Below are 6116 nucleotides of genomic sequence, written 5' to 3'. Positions count from 1 at the left end.
CAAGACGGACGGATTCTATGAGACGGGCGTCTTTCCAGAAATCCGCTCGGATTCTTCAACAGTCAAGAAATTTTCAATTTCAGCTCAGCTCAGGACGGGCGTCTTCTCAGCAGGACGCTCGGATTCTCGTAGACGGGCGGATTCTCAGGAATCCGCTCGGATTCTTCCCTGTTGTACACGGATTCAGCTTCACCCGTGCATAATGCATTACCCTTTACCATTCTTCCATTCTTCTTCATTTCTTGTGTTCTTCGTTGTGGGGGCATTACTAAGGCATGGATAGCCTAGGCAATTCCCATCCCCACACTAAGGTAAAGCACTACACATCAATTGAAATCGTTAGTCCCTCCCTCACTTCTCTCTTACATGACAATTATTTTGATCAAAGTAAATAAAAATCCAAAAATGACAAAAATGCAATACAAGAATTGAAATGTAAGTTAGGGAGTTAGAAATATTTACAAGTGGTGGTTTAGGGAGGACTCCACCAAACTCTCATTCTTAATGAGATGTCAAGGGGTCATGTTCAAGGTGTTGTTGATGTTGCTCAACACCTTGAAGAAGTAATCAAAAGCTTGTTCATTATTATGGTAGAGGTCCTCAATAGACCGTGCCCCTTGTTGTTGATCATGATCGATGGCATGCCCAATGTAGGGATTAAAAATCCCTTCAAATTCGTCGTCCCAAAGACCACAAACTTCATTGAGTTGATCATTGAAAATCTCTTGCTTAGATGGAGACAACTCTCCCAATTTCTTTTCTTGGCCAATGAGGCCATCCTCTTCTTCCTTGGTTGATTTTGATGAGCTTTGCAAGCTCTCCTTGTCACAATTCACTTGCTCTTTGAATGGAGCATCTTCAATTTTCTTCCTCCATTGGAGTTCCGATTTCTTCCTTTCATCTTTCCGGCTATAATGATCAATCATGAAACATGGCTCATGTAAACGAGGAGCTCTCATGGTTTTGTCAAGATTAAAAGTTATGCTTTCATCTCCCACTTCTAGAGTGAGCTCTCCATGTTTCACATAAATCACCGCACCCGCGGTGTGTAGGAAAGGTCTTCCTAAGATGATTGGAATGTTGGAATCTTCCTCCATATCAACAATGACAAAGTCTACCGGGATGAAAAACTTCCCAATTCGCACGGGGACATCTTCCCATATCCCTAATGGTGTCTTCGTCGATCTATCGGCCATTTGAAGTGTGATATTGGTGCATTTAAGCTCTCCCATTCCCAACCTTTTACTCACCGAGTATGGCATGACACTCACACTAGCCCCTAGATCACAGAAGGCTTTGTTGATCGTCGTGTCGCCAATGGTACACGGTATTGAGAAGCTTCCCGGATCCTTTAACTTTGGAGGTGAACTCCCTTGAAGTATTGCACTACTCACCTTAGTGAAGGCGATAGTCTCAAGTTTCCGGATCGACTTCTTCTTTGTGATGATATCTTTCATGTATTTTGCATAGGCCGGTACGTGATTGATTAATTCCGTGAAAGGAATTGAGACTTCTAAGTTCTTCCCAATTTCCATGAACTTTCCAAGTTGATCATCAAATTTGGGCTTGGCTTGACGACTTGGAAAAGGAAGTCTAATCACAATGGGCTCCTTTTCTTTGGCTTTGTCTTCATTTTTCTTTAAACTTTCTTCTTTTGATGATTCCCCTTCTTTGGGGCTTTGCACAATTTCTTCCTTTTCACTAGCTTTCACAACTTCATTCTCAACTTGCTCCTTCGGTGCTTCATATCTTGTACCACTTCTCAAGTGAATGGCACTAACCGTTTCATGTCTAGGGGGATTACTTTGAGGTGGTAATTGCCCCTTTTGTCTTTGTGAGCTTGAAGATGCTAGTTGAGTCAATTGTGTTTCCAACATCTTGGTGTGAGCTAGAATGTTGTTGATGGTGGTGTCTTTTGCTTGGCTATCTTTTTGCATTTGGGTGAAAAATTCTTGTTGATTCTTTTGCATTTGGAGGACCGCTTTTTGGACATCAAAACCTTGGTCATTTTGGTGATTGTATGGATTTTGATTTTGGTAACCTTGGTTTTGATTGTAAAAGGGTCTTTGATTTTGATTTCTCATGGGTGGTGGAGTGTATGTTGTTTGAGGGTTTTGAACATTTTGGCTTTTGTATGAGAGATTTGGATGGAACTTGGTGTTTTCATTGTAAAAATTTGAATAAGGGGTACCACTTTTGTAAGCTTGGAAAGCATTAACTTGTTCGGTTGTTCCCCTACACTCACTTGGGTCATGTCCCAAAGTTCCACAATTCTCACATATCCCACTTGGGATTGATGAGGATGCCGTCATGGCATTGACATGATGCTTTGATGACTTCGAGTTTTCCTCAAGTCTAGCCATAGCTTGTTCAAACTTCAAGTTGATTGTGTCAATGTGAGCACTAAGTTGAGCACCCAATTGAGTAACGGAGTCCACTTCATGCTTTCCTCCTCTAGTAGCCTTGCGAGGTCTACTATATTGTGAATTATGGACCGCCATTTCCTCAATCTTGTTCCATGTTTGATTGTCATCAACTTCGGTGAACATTCCATTTGATCCCATATTGAGAATGTTCCTTGAATCTTCATATAAACCATTCCAAAATTGTTGCACTAAAAACCATTCGCTAAGTCCATGGTGAGGACATGAGCGACAAACACCTTTGAACCGCTCCCAAGCTTCATACAAAGATTCTTCATCCCTTTGCTTAAAACCCGTAATTTGAGCTCTTAGCATGTTAGTCTTTTCCGGTGGGTAGAATTTTTTGTAGAAAGCTAGAGCTAACTTCTTCCAAGAATCTATTCCAAGGGTGGCCTTATCAAGGCCCTTCAACCATTGCTTTGCGGTGCCGATTAACGAAAAAGGAAATAAGACCCATCTAATTTGGTCTTGAGTCACGCCCGTTTGAGAGATAGCATCACAATAATCGCAAAAGGTTTCCATATGAGAATGAGGGTCCTCACTAGGCATTCCCCCGAATTGGCTCCTCTCAACTAGTTGGATGAAGGCGGACTTGGCAATAAAATAACCGGTGAGATGTTGCGGTGTAGGAGTACCATTTGGTAGATTCTCCTCGGTGGGTATAGAGTGTGACGAGAATTTAGGCATTGTAGGTGGATTTTGTGGGATATTGTGTAATGGGTTTTCTTCTCCTTCTATTGCGAAAGGATTGACAAACTCACTAGTGGGTTGAACAACTTCACCAACACCTCTCAAATTCCTCCTAACAAGTCTCCTATTATTCGTCAAGGTTCTTTCGATTTCACGGTCAAAAGGTAACAAATCACTTTGTAACCTTCTAGACATGCAAAATATCAAACAACTCGAAAACAATTAGAACAAACCTTGAGGAGTTTTACTTCCCAAGGTGAAAAAGACACAACTAATAACAATAAAAGAAATCTTAAATCAATTAAACACCGTCCCGCAACGGCGGCGCCATTTTTGATCGAGGCCATTTCGTGTTCACAATTAAGCATATGTGGTCGTTGGTCAATGGTCGATACAAAACACAATTTATACTTCACAAACAACTCTACAATTAGTAAAGAGGCAAGTAAAGGTCGGATCCCAAGGGACGGGTATTGAAATGAGAATTCTATTGTAACTAGTAGTGTCTAGGGGTGTCACAAATTGGGTTGATGTAGAAGGTTACTAAACTAGAATAACAATGAAAATAAACAAGCAAGATGAATAAAAAGGGGTGTAAACAATTGATTAAAAGCACTAGGGTGTCATGGGGTCATAGGGGAATCATGGGATATGATCATACAAACATGTTCTCAAATTATAAGCAAGCAATTATTGTTGTGATGGATTGAGTTGGGTTATATCTTACAATCCTAGGAAAGTTTGGGTCCGGAGCCGAATCGATTAGATTGTACAACACCTACAAGTCGACTTAATCTTTCCTACTCAACACATTCATGGTCTAACAAGACTCGAGTTGGGTTATGTCTTACAAGTCTCATTGAAAAGATAGAAGATGATAGTAAATGCAATGATTCATAGGCTTAGCATTTCATCAAATATAACATGTGCATGTATTAAGATCAAAACAAGCAAGCAAATAAGATATGAAAGCATATTGATTTAAGCATGAATCATTCCCCATGTTGGTTTCCCCTAATCACCCATTAAACCCTAGCTAAGAGACTACTCACTCATTATCATGTTGATCATGCTAGCAAGGTTGTCAATCATACCAACAATATGAAACATGATGAATAAATGAAAGTAATTAACAATAATTAAAAAGGGATTAAGAGATTATACCTACTAATGATTCCAATAATAAAGCAAGAATAATAGAAGTACTTGAATCCTAGATTGAGAGGTTGTCAATCTCCCAATAATAACCCAAATAATCTTCAATTACCCAAAATAAAGGAAGAACAAGAGAGAGATTAAAGAACTAAAACTTGGATTAAAACTTGATTAATACTTGATTACAATATTGAAGAGAGATTTGATTGATATTAACTACACTAATTATTGATAAGAAGAACATGCTCCTCTAATTAGACTAATGGGGTATTTATAGTGAAAATTAGGGAGGATGCATTAGGGTTAACTAAGGGCTAAACTAGTAATTACACTTTTTAAGTTGAGCAAGGAGGAGCCGGTATTTTCTGAGAGAAGGGCTTCTCTTTTCGTAGCTTGAAGAATGAAATCCGTCTTTGTCTTCGAGATCCGTGCGGATTAGAGTCGGGACGGCCGGATTTGGGCGGTGCAATCCGAGCGGATTCAGGAGAGGGACGCTCGGATTGTTGAGGGGGAATCCGAGCGGATTCCAAGGAGGGACGCTCGGATTGTGCTGGCTGGACGGACGGATTGTCTGCAATCCGTTCGGATTGTTGGTCAGCGTCAATTCTTCTTCTTTTCTTCCCTTTTCTTCATAAATTCCTTGGGGGTTTCCTTGGGGACGCAAGGATCCTTTCTCAACATTGCTCTTCTACTATGATATGTACAAAGGCCTTCTAGTCTTGTCTCTTCTTGATGCTTGGTCATTGAATACAATCAATTTAGCCTTGTTTTGCCATGAAAATGCAAGATTCTTACTCCTTTCCTACCAAGGGATCAAAATCTCAAAGAATATGCAAAACAAAGAACTAAAGATAAGAAATGACCCAAATAGGCACTAAAAAGCATGGAAACAATGGTAATTCGGGGGCTAAATATGCGCCAATTATGGTCACATCACATGCAAACCTAAACCATATGCAAGAACTAGACCATGTACACTTATAACCACTATAGCACACGACCGATAACAACTTAAGGAATAATGCTAACATCAAAGCATATCGAATACGGTAACACATAATCCACAGCAACAGAAGGCACAAAGCTAGAAACAAAGCATAACGAATAGAGCGATCGCCCGTTAGAACATATCACCACTGCCTCTAACTTGTCAGAGCTTATCACCACTGCCTCTGACTGACGGAGCGTATCACCATTACCTCCATCAGTGTGGAGCGTATCACCACTGCCTCCACGGTACTATGTATAGAGTATCACCACTGCCTATATGCCTAAGACCTGGTCAGCCCCTCGATGCAATAACTGTACACCGAATAACACTCGGGACCTAAAGCGTATAACTGAATACTCTGGCCACCCCCAAACATAGACCAAAATAAATCCCGCATCAACGGATGGCGTTTGTTCATTCCGATAATATATAACTGATACTACCATCACCTATTCAACCAGCCAACAAACAAATGCACAGTATAACTAACTTTACCAACACGCGTGAACAACATCACGGCTCAATTCACAAGATAGTATAACGGACTACCCTACTTATCATATGAACAAGAGTAACCAACGACACATGCACACATTGTCATACAATAACTGAACACAACACAACATGTGAAGCAAGCGTAAACAACAAAGGTACAGTAACCTTAGTCCTAACATGAACTCTGGATGTGAGGTTATACTAACCTCGACTACTATAACTTCAATATATATATAACTTGAAGTTGTACTCACCTCAACCATAACCTTGACACGAAGCTCAAAGTTATACTAGTTCAAACCATAACCTTGAGCCATAAATCTCAGGGTACGTTAGTTCCAACTATAAGCTTAACTCGCACT

The 6116-nt window shown here is 40.3% G+C and overlaps 1 non-coding gene across 1 annotated transcript; it reads left to right on the top strand.

Moving 5' to 3' along the window:
- Positions 1-2631: 2631 nt before the first annotated feature.
- On the top strand, positions 2632-2738 carry LOC141610063 (small nucleolar RNA R71). The gene has a single exon (XR_012527957.1). It is a non-coding gene; the product is annotated as a small nucleolar RNA R71 (small nucleolar RNA).
- The last annotated feature ends 3378 nt before the right edge of the window (positions 2739-6116 follow it).

This window comes from Silene latifolia, chromosome 10, assembly GCF_048544455.1.
Source record: "Silene latifolia isolate original U9 population chromosome 10, ASM4854445v1, whole genome shotgun sequence".
NCBI classification, from domain to species: domain Eukaryota; kingdom Viridiplantae; phylum Streptophyta; class Magnoliopsida; order Caryophyllales; family Caryophyllaceae; genus Silene; species Silene latifolia.
This window is presented reverse-complemented; position numbering and strand designations above follow the sequence as displayed.